Source organism: Moschus berezovskii, chromosome 9, assembly GCF_049115385.1.
Source record: "Moschus berezovskii isolate FMDL1 chromosome 9, NW_MosBer_1.0, whole genome shotgun sequence".
Classification (NCBI taxonomy): Eukaryota; Metazoa; Chordata; class Mammalia; order Artiodactyla; family Moschidae; genus Moschus; species Moschus berezovskii.
Genome location: NC_142468.1, coordinates 20,088,776 through 20,101,758, shown reverse-complemented (window position 1 = coordinate 20,101,758; position 12,983 = coordinate 20,088,776).

Below are 12,983 nucleotides of genomic sequence, written 5' to 3'. Positions count from 1 at the left end.
TCTGGTCAATCGAACCTATTGGAACAGTTGGCTTAACTAATTGGCTAAAAAGACAAGCAACTGGTTTCTTCACTTATAAGAGAGTTTTGTAAAACTGTTGGACTTGTTCAGTTTCTTTGATCTCACCAATCTGGGAATGGAACTGACCTCCTTGACAGATATTTTGGCATTCTGTGGACAAGACGGAATAAACAATCAACCTAAGATCCAAAATGCCTACGTCAAGATACAGTTAAGAAGAGTCAAAATGTTTCCTAGACCATGAAGCTTTCCCTGTTTATGGTTTCTCCTATTGTCCTAGCTGGGTTGAGGAAGGAAACATTCTCCTAAGGTTTAAAAATAAACAAGTAGGAGGCTATCAAAAGTCATAAACTGAGAGTCCTTGGAGAACAGCCAACAACAGGACTGTTATCAAACAGGGGCAGCCTTCCTGAGCAACCCGTCAGATCCTTGGCATGTCAAAATGGATTGCAAATGGAACCAGCAGTCTTAGGATTCTAAAACATTAGATCTGGAAGGGGCTTTAGGGGCCAGCTAGGCCATCTCTCTTATTTTCTAAATGAGGAAAAATTTAAGGACCACAGAGACAGAATGGCTTACTCAAGGTCAAACAGTCAGTGATGGAGGAGCATTAGAATGAAGGCTCGCTGAGGCTCCAGCACATCCAGATCAACAATTCTGCCTCTTTGAGGACTGTTTAGGGATATTTGGGGAGGGATCTTTAAATAAATAGTTGATTTATTAACGTTACAAATTCAAAAGCCTCTCTAAACTTTTACATTCAATTTACATATATTTTTACTTATCAAATAGCCCTATTTAACCCAGTTAAAATTTCTGCTTCATTGACTATGCCAAAGCTTTTGACTGTGTGGATCACAATAAACTGTGGAACATTCTGAAAGAGATGGGATTACCAGACCACCTGACCTGCCTCTTGAGAAACCTGTATGCAGGTCAGGAAGCAACAGTTAGAACTGGACATGGAACAACAGACTGGTTCCAAATAGGAAAAGGAGTACATCAAGGCTGTATATTGCACCCCGCTTATTTAACTTATATGCAGAGTACAACATGAGGAACGCTGGGCTGGAAGAAGCACAAGCTGGAATCAAGATTGCTGGGAGAAAAATCAATAACCTCAGATATGCAGATGACACCACCCTTATGGCAGAAAGTGAAGAGGAACTCAAAGGCCTCTTGATGAAAGTGAAAGAGGAGAGTGAAAAGGTTGGCTTGAAGCTCAACATTCAGAAAACAAAGATCATGGCATCTGGTCCCATCACTTCATGGGAAATAGATGGGGAAACAGTGGAAACAGTGTCAGACTTTATTTTTTTGGGCTCCAAAATCACTGTGGATGCTGATTGCAGCCATGAAATTAAAAGATGCTTACTCCTTGGAAGGAAAGTTATGACCAACCTAGATGGCATATTAAAAAACAGAGACATTACTTTCCCAACAAAGGTCCATCTAGTCAAGGCTATGGTTTATCCCGTGGTCATGTATGGATGTGAGAGTTGGACTGTGAAGAAAGCTGATCGCTGAAGAATTGATGCTTTTGAACTGTGGTGCTGGAGAAGACTCTTGAGAGTCCCTTGGACTGCAAGGAGATCCAACCAGTCCATTCTAAAGGAGATCAGTCCTGGGTGTTCATTGGAAGGATTGATGCTAAAGCTGAAACTGCAATACTTTGGCCACCTCATGCGACGAGTTGACTCACTGGAAAAGACTCTGATGCTGGGAGGGATTGAGGGTGGGAGGAGACGGGGACGACAGAGAATGAGATGGCTGGATGGCATCACCGACTCCATGGACATGACTTTGAGTGAACTCCGGGAGTTGGTGATGGACAGGGAGTACTGTCGTGCTGTGATTCATGGGGTTGCAAAGAGTTGGACACGACTGAGCGACTGAACTGAACTGAACTGAACTTAAAATTCTTTTAAATCTATTCAACATTAATGTAAAGGTAAGATATTTCATTTTCATTTTTAAAGGTTTTTAAGTGCATGAATTATATATAAACAATTTTCTCCTAAATATTTAACCCTAACCAATCGGAGAAGGCAATGGCAAGCCACTCCAGTACTCTTGCCTGGACAATCCCATGGATGGAGGAGCCTGGTAGGCTGCAGTCTGTGGGGTTGCTAAGGGTCGGACACGACTGAGCGACTTCACTTTCACTTTTCACTTTCACACATTGGAGAAGGAAATGGCAACCCACTCCAGTGTTCTTGCCTGGAGAATCCCAGGGACGGGGGAGCCTGGTGGGCTTTCGTCTATGGGGTCACACAGAGTCAGACACGACTGAAGTGACTTAGCAGCACCAGCAATCTTATCCAAGAGAATACATCTTTGCCGAGAGAACACACTGGTCATAGCAAACACCCGCTTCCAACAACACAAAAGAAGACTCTACACATGGACATCACAAGATGGTCAAATTGCTGAAATCAAATTGATTATATTCTTTGCAGCCAAAGATGGAGAAGCTCTATACAGTCAGCAAAAACAAGACTGGGAGCTGACTGTGGCTCAGATCATGAACTCCTTATTGCCAAATTCAGACTTAAATTGAAGAAAGTAGGGAAAACCACCAGACAATTCAGGTATGACCTAAATCAAATAACTTATGATTATACCGTGGAAGTGACAAATAGATTCAAGGATTAGATCTGATAAAGTGCCTGAAGAACCATGGATGAAAGTTTGTGACATTGTGCAGGAGGCAGTGATCAAGACCATCCCCAAGAAAAAGAAATGCAAAAAGGCAAAATGGTTGTCTGAGGAGGACTTAAAATAGCTGAGAAAAGAAGAGAAGCTGAAGGCAAAGGAGAAAAGGAAAGATAAACCCATCTGAATGCAGAGTCCCAAAGAAATAAAGGAGAGATAAGAAAGCTTTCCTCAGTGATCAGTGCAAAGAAATAGAGGAAAACAATAGAATGGGAAAGACTAGAGATCTCTTCAAGAAAATTAGAGCTATCAAGGGAATATTTCATGCAAAGATGGGCACAATAAAGGACAGAAATGGTATGGACCTAACAGAAGCAGAAGATATTAAGAAGAGGTGGCAAGAATACACAGAAGAACTGTACAAAAAAGATCTTCATGACCCAGATAACCATGATGGTGTGATCACTCACCTAAAGCCAGACATCCTGGAATGCAAAGTCAAGTGGGCCTTAGGAAGCAACACTATGATCAAAGCTAGTGGAGGTGATGGAATTCCAGTTGAGCTATTTCAAATCCTAAAAGATGATGCTGTGAAAGTGCTGCACTCAATATGCCAGCAGATTTGGAAAACTCAGCAGTGGCCACAGGACTAGAAAAGGTCAGTCTTCATTCCAGTCCCAAAGAAAGGCAATGCCAAAGAATGCTCAAACTACCGCACAATTGCACTCATCTCACACGCTAGTAAAGTCATGCTCAAAATTCTCCAAGCCAGGCTTCAGCAATATGTGAACCGTGAACTTCCAGATGTTCAAGCAGGTTTTAGAAAAGGCAGAGGAACCAGAGATCAAATTGCCAACATCCACTGGATCATCGAAAAAGCAAGAGAGTTCCAGAAAATCATCTACTTCTGCTTTACTGACTACGCCAAAACCTTTGACTATGTGGGTCACAATAAACTGTGGAAAATTCTGAAAGAGATGGGAATTCTAGACCACCTGACCTGCCTCCTGAGAAATCAGTATGCAGGTCAAGAAGCAACAGTTAGAACTGAACATAGAACAACAGACTGGTTCCAAATAGGAAAAGGAGTACGTCAAGGCTGTATATTTAACTTATATGCAGAGTACATCATGAGAAACGCTGGGCTGGAAGAAGCACAAGCTGGAATCAAGATTGCCGGGAGAAATATCAATAACCTCAGATATGCAGATGACACCACCCTTATGGCAGAAAGTGAAGAGGAACTCAAAAGCCTCTTGATGAAAGTGAAAGAGGAGAGTGAAAAAGTTGGCTTGAAGCTCAAATTCAGAAAACAAAGATCATGGCATCTGGTCCCATCATTTCATGAGAAATAGATGGGAAAACAGTGGAAACAGTGACTTTATTTTCTTGGGCTCCAAAATCACTGCAGATGGTGACTGCAGCCATGAAATTAAAAGATGCCAGCTCTTTGAAAGAAAAGCTATGACCAACCTAGACAGCGTATTAAAAAGCAGAGACATTACTTTGCCGACAAAGGTCCGTCTAGTCAAAGCTATGGTTTTTCTAGTAGTCATGTATGGATGTGAGAGTTGGACTATAAAGAAAGCTTAGCACCAAAGAATTGATGCTTTTGAACTGTGGTGTTGGAGAAGACTTTTGAGAGTCCCTTTGACTGCAAGGAGATCCAACCAGTCCATCCTAAAGGAAATCAGTCCTGAATATTAATTGGAAGGACTGATATTGAAGCAGAAACTCCAATACTTTGGCCACCTGATGTGAAGAACTGATTCATTGGAAAAGACCCTGATTCTAGGAAAGATTGAAGGTAGGAGGAGAAGGGAATGACAGAGGATGAGATGGTTGGATGGATCACTGACTCGATGGACATGAATTTGAATAAGCTCTGGGAGTTGGCGATGGACTGCAAAGCCTTTCATGCTGCAGTCCATGGGGTCACAAGCAGTCGGACACAACTAGTGACTGAACTGAAATGGACAAATCTTATAAATCTAGTAGAATCATCAGTGATTATGAATCTTAAATGCTCCAATAAAATTGTAAAATTCTCTTAACAACTATGAACTTAAAAAAATCACAGCCTAAAATTAACTACTCCACCATCATCTTATTATTATTTTTTGGCCTCACCGTACACCATCCAGGGATCGAAACTGTGCTCCCTGCAGTGGAAGCTCAGAGTCCTATCCACTGGACCTCCAGGGAATTCCCATTGCATCTTACTTTTTAAATTGTAATCCCAATGCCGTGTCTTATTCATTAATATTCCAAATTCTCTTAAACATTTTATCATCAAATATACAAGTTTTTGCAATGTTCACAAAATCTACTCAAACTGAATAGAAAAGTGTTGATTCTATGAAATGGATGGACTTCACCATCTCCTTAAGACTAAATCTTTTCCAGGCTACAGTTATCATTTCAATGAACTGAAGTTGCTAACTGAGGGCCATGAAGGATTTGGCTGTGATGAACAGTCTAGACCAGCGGGTATGCAGGGGAGTCATCCCTGGATATGCATTACATTTTGAGCCCTTTTAAAATTGTTGCCCCAATAACGTGGTCTTGTAGCCCAAGGTTCTCTGGTTTGAAATAATCAATTCTCTCTTTTCACTTACATCTTCATTTCCTTTTCACTGTGCAAGTGCCCTTTGCAGCCTGGTTGGATTCTGCTCATCTGTTTACTGCCTTATCGTGTTCTGAAGCTTGTTTCCCTTTGTTCCCGGTCCTCCTTGCCTAGGCCACAACTCTTGGAGATGCTTAATGACATCTGTTTGGATTCCGTCTGGATTTCTCAGAGCTTTGTCAGGTTCTAGGGTCACTTAATCCAGTGACAACCCAGAGGTCTTTCCATTACTTGGCTTTCTCCTGTAACATGGAGTTCAGCCTCTAGGCAGGATGTGGGAGTCTCTCCTTCCTCTCTTCCAGGAAAAATACCCCCACTATATGCTGAGTGTCTTATAGACCTCTGAGGCAGAGCCCGATTCTCCCCAGGGAGCTAGTTCTCAGTTAGATAAAGCCAGACTTATTATGGCAGTATTCTTCTATGGGAGAGATTTCAATACAGGACTTTTTAAGATAATGAGATTCCAAGTGTCTCCTAATACTTCATTTGAATATAAAATTTAGTGGGTATGCTTGGGTGACTTTAAAATAAAATAAAAGGGGAATGGTGGGAGGGATGGATAAATTAGGAGTTTGGGATTAACATATATACACACTACTATATATAAAACAGATAATCACCAAAGACCTACTGTAAAGCACAGAGAACTCTGCTCAGTATTCTGTAATAAACCATATGGGAAAGAATCTGAAAAAGAATGGATATACGTATAACTGAGTCATATTGCTGTACACCTGAAACACAACACTGTAAATCAATTATACTCCAATATGAGATCACAATTAAAGTTTAAAAATAAAAGTCATGTGATTTGTTCCAATTTTACGTTGGAAGGTCCGGGGATGTCCAAAGTGAATGGAAATCAGACTTCAGAGAAGCAGAAACTCAGGTATTACTGGAAGCCCAAATAGATTTCTGGTCAGGAGTAATCTATGTATTAAGATTCTGTAAACAGAGAAAACAAGCAAGGATTTCAAATGAAAATTCACCTTGAATGACAGGTGTCAATTTGCAATGAGCTGCTTTTCTCCTGAGCATATACATGGTTACAGGGTGGCTGGAGATGAAAGATTAAATATGGCTTTACTGATTCTCCAGCCCGATACTGGGTTATCCAGAATTTATTTTCTGTATTTGTGATACAGGTATATGTATATACCTTTCAAATTAAAGAAAAGTATTAAACAGAAGTTCCTTAAATTTTTATTTATTTACAAAATATTTAGCTGAGTTTAACAAAACTTTTGAGTGTGTGCAACAGATGCTGGCAAATTGCTCTACTCTGGCAAAATCCAGCCTGTAGACGGGATTCATTCAGCCTATCAGCAAGAGCCCATGTGGTTGTAAGAAGAAAACCATCAACATTTAGGAGTAGGCAGGTAGCGAATGAATATCTGGATTTCTTGACAGTAGGAATGCCTGGATACACAGCCAGGGTTCCCCCGTGGTGACAGCACTGTCCCCACTAGATGGGGCTTGTACTTTCCTGGCCACGGTCCCCAACTACCCCTATGTCTATCTGACACTGAGTGTCAGCCGCTATTTCTCCTCACACCTGCCTTGTTTTTCTGAGAGTAGCATTAAGCAGCAGCATCCTTCTAGCAAAAAAGGAAAAAGAAAAGACCAAGAGAGTAGCATGTGTCAAGAAAGAAAAGCAGGCATATTTCTATGCAGAAATAAAGACTTTTCCTATGTTTATTAACATGCAGGGTTTTCTTAGACCTGGACATCATGAGGCAATGACTTGGCCTCCTGGGTTCCTACTGGCTTGTGAATATGCAACCCCTGAGTCAACCGTGCTTGCGAGTCCCTGACAACAAGTGTCACCACGCTGTTCAGTTCAGTTCAGTTCAGTCGTGTCCGACTCTTTGCGACCCCATGAATCACAGCACGCCAGGCCTCCTTGTCCATCACCAACTCCCAGAGTTCACTCAAACTCATGTCCATCGAGTCGGTGATGCCATCCAGCCATCTCATTCTCTGTCGTCCCCTTCTCCTCCTGCCCCCAATCCCTCCAAGCATCAGAGTCTTTTCCGGTGAGTCAGCTCTTCACATGAGGTGGCCAAAGTATTGGAGTTTCAGCTTTAGCATCAAGCCTTCCAGTGAACACCCAGGATTGATCTTTAGAATGGAGTGGTTGGATCTCCTTGCAGTCCAAGGGACTCTCAAGAGTCTTCTCCAGCACCACAGTTCAAAAGCATCAATTCTTCGGCACTCAGCTTTCTTCACAGTCCAACTTTCACATCCATACATGACCACTGGAAAAACCATAGCCTTGACTAGATGGACCTTTGCTGGCAAAGTAATGTCTCTTGTATATTGTCACCCTGCTTATTTAACTTATATGCAGAGTACATAATGAGGAACGCTGGGCTGGAAGAAGCACCAGCTGGAATCAAGATTGCCGGGAGAAATATCAATAACCTCAGACATGCAGATGACACCACCCTTATGGCAGAAAGTGAAGAGGAACTCAAAAGCCTCTTGATGAAAGTGAAAGAGGAGAGTGAAAAAGTTGGCTTGAAGCTCAACATTCAGAAAACAAAGATCATGGCATCTGGTCCCATCACTTCATGGGAAATAGATGGGGAAACAGTGGAAACAGTGTCAGACTTTATATTTTTGGGCTTCAAAATCACTGCGGATGCTGATTGCAGCCATGAAATTAAAAGACGCTTATTCCTTGGAAGGAAAGTTATGACCAACCTAGACAGTCACCATGCTGTAACCCACTGAAATACTCATGTCCAGGAAGGTGGGTGAACTTTATAAACTTTAACAGTTCTCTCTTTAGCTTTTTCCCTAAAGACCTCCTTTCTCACCAAACTTTCAAGCCCGTCACACTAACTCCACTTCACACAAACATAATTGTCTTCACTCGTACCTTTTCCCTTTCCAATCTCCCTTGAAATAATTGGGTTATAGCACTAGAAGCGTTTATGGCCACGAGAGACTTAAAAGCTAATAGAGATATGTAACACAGAAGACTCAGCTCTCCCTCAGGAAATTATTGTGAAGTATAGTTGAAAGGAGAAGATATTAAAATCAAGATTATGTTGAATAAGATTGAAAAGGAAACACTGTAATTGGGGAGAGGGGAAAAGAGGGTAGTTGAAGGGATTTCTTGATTTTAAAATTCATTCTGTTAAAAAGGTATTGTCAGTTTAGTATAGTCCCTATGCTTAGCTTTTGATTAAAAGGTCGGGAGAAGAAATGAATATTTCAAACTTTTATATGGGCAGAAATAGCATTACGGATCACTCATTTCAAAGGGGAAAGAAGAATGAACGTTTTCTTGCAGTGGTCCAATGAATGCTAGAAAAGAGGCAAGTCTTTCAGACAACGAATCTACTTAAATTCAGGGTCTGGAGAAGCATGAAAACATAAAATCTTAGAGAGTCACTCTCATCACGACCTCCTTTCTTTCCTATACAAGACTTCTATAGGGAATGATAACCTTCCATAACCAATGCTATGAACACAAAGGAGTCACCTTTTAAGTTGCAGCCCCAAATAACTTTACTGGCGCCCCCACCTCCAGGTCCTGGCTCAGATCTGCCCTGTGCAGCTTCTTTCCCTGACTTTGGGATGAGATCTAGGGTAGGCCAGCCTGTCTCGGTCACCCAAAGATAAGGAAAAATCTTCTGGTCACCTGAAGTACAAAATCAGGCTCATCTCAGTAATCAGGATATTTGATTCCATGAAGTAGTTACAACTCCACGTACATTTTGAGTTACAAGTTCCTTTCTCCTTGAAGTCAGGCCTGTGCTGTGCTGTGTGTTGTGCTTAACTGCTCAGTCCTGTCCAACTCTCTGAGACCCCATGGACTGTAGCCCACCAGGCTCCTCTGTCCATGAGGATTCTCCCGGCAAGAATATTGGAGTGGGTTGCCATGCCCTGCTCCAGGGGATCTTCCCAACCCAGGGATAGAACCCAGGTCTCCTGCATTGAAGGCACATTCTTTAATATCTGAGCCACCAGGGAAGTCAGGCCTGCCCCAGAAAAAGCAGACCTGATTGGATTCTTCCAGATTCCCCAACCTAGCACTTATACCATCCTCCTTTCTCAGTGTGCTGACCACAGAGTTTCTAATCATTCCAGGAAGCAGAGGAGAAGGGGAAAAGTAAGATGTCAGGAGAGGTCCCACCTGACATGTACAGACATGGCTGTCATGAGGGCTGGGATTAGGACATAAAATTAAATAGGCTCCCCAATTTAGAAATCGAGATAAATAACATTTTAACCCAACATGTTAAAGAACTAAATGCAAAAATCCCTGGTGAACAAAATGTCAATGTTTTAAATACAGAATAAGTTTAAATTAATTTTATAATTATTTCAAATAGTCACACAAGAGAAATTGTCAAACACAGCAATTCTCTCAAGTGAAAATAAGTAAAAAAAAAAAAAAAAGCTGATTTTGAAAATATTATTGATGAGTTTGTGTCCATTAAAGCCAGGAAATTAAAATAATACCAAATCTGTTGGGGGTATAAATAAAATATTTGAATTTAAAGTAATGTGGTTTCAAAACACTTATCCATTTCTCAATATTTTTTCAACTATGCTAATGTTCTGGGAAAAATTAACCATTAAAAAGATATATTAAAAATGTATGTATAGGACACACGTCTTTCCTTTCCCCTCTGGCTCTAATATGGCTTGCTGCAACACTGTTACCAATTCTGCCTTTATTTAAAATATTAATACTTTGTTCATCATGAATGCTTTCCCCTTAATTTTGATTTAAAAAAATATTATGTCATTGGAGAATGTAAATTAAATCAACAATGAGGGACCACCACATCTTTTGCTATGCTTGTTTGCCGCCTGTATTTCTTCTTTGATGACGTATCTGTCAAGTGTGACTCCTGGCCCACTGTTTAAGTGGTTAGATTATTTTCCTACGCTGTTTAAAGAGTTTTGGGCATGGTTTGGCTAACGACTGTTATCAGAGATGTCTTCGAAAATATTTCCTCCCACTCTGTGATTTGCCTTGTTCTCTTGTCCTGATGTCCTTCTCTTGTTCTAGGATCCCATCTAGGTGACTGCACTGTATTTGTCATTTCTCCTGAATCTCCTCTTGGCTCTGACAGTTTCTCAGACTTTCCTTTTGGTGATCTTGACTGTTTCGAGGTGTACCGATCAGATACATGGTAGGATGTCCCACTATTGGAACTTGTGTTATGTTTTGGTCATGATCACACTGGGGCTATGAATTTTTAGGAGGAAAGTAAAAGCAGTAGAATGTCATTTTTATCACAGCATATTAAGGGTATAGACTACCAACATGCTTTATGACTGTTGATTTCGAACTTGAACACCTGACTGAAGCAGTGTTTGGCAGATTTATCTATTGTAAAATTACTCTTGCTTATCTTCTTCCCATACTGTACTCTTTGGAAGGCAGTCGTTATATGCAGCCCATACTTAAGGAACAGGGAGTTATGCTCGCCCCACCACTGCTCCACTTTAGAGTGAAGTATCTACATAATTTGTTTTAAATTTTTCTACATAGGATATCTGTGATTCATTAATTTATTCAGTAACTTATTTGTATCAGTAGGACTCATGTATATTTATTTATTTATTGTTATCTTTTATTTTTTAACTTTTTATTTTATATTGGAATATAGCCAATTAACAATATTGTAATTATTTTGGGTGCACAGCAGAGTGACTCAGCCATGCATACACATGTATCCATTTTTCTCTAAAATCCCCTCCCATCCAGGCTGCCACATAATATTGGACAGAGTTCCCTGTGCTATACAGTAGGTCCCTGTTAGTTATGTGTTTTAAATATAGCAGTGTGTTCATGTATATAATATTTATTTTGCTTTTGTAATGTAGATGCTTATAGCCATGGATTTCCTTTAAGCACTACTTAACTGCATTCTATGGAGAAGGAAATGGCAACCCACTCCAGTATTCTTGCCTGGGAAATCCCATGGACAGAGAACCTTATGGGCTACAGTCCATGGGGTCTCAAAGAGTTGGACACGACTGAGCGACTTCACTTTCACTTTAACTGCATTCTAAGTGCAAAACTAGTTTTCAACCAACTCATGAGCAAGTCCTTTAGAGTGACTATTTACTAGCCATTTCTTGGGGCTGAGCTGAAACTGGATTGAGTGTCTTTTTAACATCCTGGTATACTTATGACAAAGTTCTTTGGCACTTTACCAACAAACTCTCCCTTTTTGAAGTCCATAATAGATTTACATCTATTTTACATTTCTGTTATATTGAGCAAAGTCCCAGGGCAAGAAGCATTGTGGGGTTGGGGATTGCCATAGCAGGAAGTTAAGAGTTCTGATGTTCACAAGTGTTACCCTTAGTATGATTTGGGCATATCCTTAGACCAACTGCACAGCTGCAATTAAAAGTTAAGCAGAGTAAACAGACATATGTCTTCTAGATTATCTGGTTAACTTAGACCAGCTTGTGTGTTTACATGTGGAGGAAATATGGATAGAGGGATGGGGAAGTGGAGAAACGAAGAAAGTAAATATTTGCAATCATTGAGGTCTGGCTCAGGCAAAACTCTCAGGCAGTCATGGTGACTTCAGGAGCACGATTGCTTGAAAACTGTTACCGGTACAAAACCAAAAGAGTAGCTTATTTGAAATAGGATTATCCTGGTCCACTTCTTGTGCCTTGGCTCTGAAATAAACCAAGGTTACCTTTGGTTCTTAGAAGACTGACTTCCCAGGAGTAACTCCTGAGAAAGCTGGTATCCCATAGGGAGGGTATTGCCTTTGAGGCTTCCATGGGCTATGATACAATCACCATCCCTGGCTGCTCCATAACTTGCTGTGTGACCTTGGGCAAGCCCCCTTAACATTTCTGAGCCTCACCTTCCTTACACAGAAAAATGAGACTGGAAAGATAGAGGAAATGATTATTTAGAGTTCCTTCCAGCTCTAACATTCTATGTCAGATATCCTGGCTGGTGTTGGCCCATCTTCCATGGTAAAATGACCCCCAGAGAAACAGAGAACTTGTCCATATTTTCCTCCCCTCCCTTTTTTCTCTCCTCCATACTATTCTTCCCTGTATTTTTCCAAATACCAAAATTTCCCTTGAACTTGAAACTGGGATGGAATTGACAAAGATGTGGTGTTTCCCATATATGTTTAATAAGCTAGAATGACTGCTTCAGTTAGGGAGATAAGACCTCGGCAAGCCCAGCACCAGAAACACAGCTCCTAAAGGGCATGTCCTCATTATGCTTTCATTCAGGGCTTTTTCAATGAACAAAAGATAGTTAACAATGAAATAGAAGCAAAGCAAATCCATTTGTGTCCATCTGCATCCTCTTCATAGGACAATGTCTAATTCTGGAAGCAATGGTAAAAAATTAGAACGAAGAATGCTGTCGTGATTCAATAGGGAAATAGCACAAGTTAGTTTCTTTCAATATGCAAAAGGTCGAGGAAGGGGTCAAATATGATTAGGTTGCAAGAGGTTTGTTCTGCAAAAACTCAGTGAACTTTTCATCCATGCTGTAGCTGGGGTCCCTGAAATTCCCTGAAGTATCTGTTCTGCTAAAAATGTTTCAGGGAATGTTTGAGGGGGGCACAGGGGAGGGGGAGAAGGCAAAAGAGAAATAGTGTCAAGGAAAGGTTCAACAGTCTGATTTATGCCAGAGACGGCTCAGAATTAGATGTTTCTCAAG